The sequence below is a fragment of the Galeopterus variegatus genome, unplaced genomic scaffold (assembly GCF_000696425.1).
Source record: "Galeopterus variegatus unplaced genomic scaffold, G_variegatus-3.0.2 Scaffold274, whole genome shotgun sequence".
Classification (NCBI taxonomy): Eukaryota; Metazoa; Chordata; class Mammalia; order Dermoptera; family Cynocephalidae; genus Galeopterus; species Galeopterus variegatus.
In genome coordinates, this window is record NW_007726385.1 from 734,885 (window position 1) to 735,814 (window position 930).

Below are 930 nucleotides of genomic sequence, written 5' to 3' on the forward strand. Positions count from 1 at the left end.
GGGGGGGTGGGGAGGGTAGAGAGATGGCTGAGAACGTGAATGGCAGGAACACTCGCCTCTGGAGTGCCCGCTCTGCACACCCACATCAGACGGCGGGTGTGCAGCAGACTTCCTGGGGACCTGATGATAAAACCTCTAGACCAGTGCTCTCAAGGCATGTTCCTGGGAACATCATCGTTCTGTCTGTGACTCACAGGTTAGGGAAAATGATGGCATGTCTTATCATCAGTGGGCACCTTATGGTGAGAACAGAAGGTAGACACACTGAAATGTCAGTTTGAGATGAAATAGCTTCCATTTACCTTCAGGTGAGGATGCTGTTGACTGGGTTATCTGGGGTCTAAGGTGGCTGTTTGGAGAACATTTTCCCAAGTGTTCTGCAAAAATCTTATGGGCTCTGTGGAGTCTGAAAAGGTTAAGGAGCATTGATCACAGTGCTTTTCCCTCCCGAACCCCGGCTGCTCTAAAGGTGTGGTAATGAGCCCCCAGCCCAGGCAGAGACCCTAGAAGCGGGCGTGGAGTGCTGTGGAGCAGGGGCACAGACAGCGCCCTGGGAGAAGGGGAGGCCTGGGATAGAGAAAAGCAGCTGGGAGAGGTGGAAAGAGCACTGGATTTGGAGTCAGGCACCCTGGGCTTGGGTGCCCAGGGCTCCTAGCATTGCCTGTGGTCCCTCCCACATCCACCCTGTCCCCTTCATCGTCACCCCTAGCTCGCTACCTTGTACACAACTATCTGTCTCCCCCAGGCTGGGAGCTTCTGGGGAGGAGGGCCTGTGTCTTGCTCACTGTGTGCCTGGCCCATGGTGGTGTAAGTGAGTAGGGAATGAAGCCGAGTCACTACATGTCCTTGGACAGATGGCTTTCCTTCTTGGACCGCCATCTCCTCCTCTCTAAAGTACCCCAGACCCAGGTGGGACATGAGGTTGGATGA

The 930-nt window shown here is 54.9% G+C and overlaps 1 protein-coding gene across 1 annotated transcript in view; it reads left to right on the top strand.

Annotated features, from left to right (window-relative positions):
* Nucleotides 1–930, top strand: part of BAIAP2L2 (BAI1-associated protein 2-like 2) — a 28,179-nt gene that overhangs the window by 24,661 nt on the left and 2,588 nt on the right. The gene's annotated exons all lie outside the window — the stretch shown is intronic.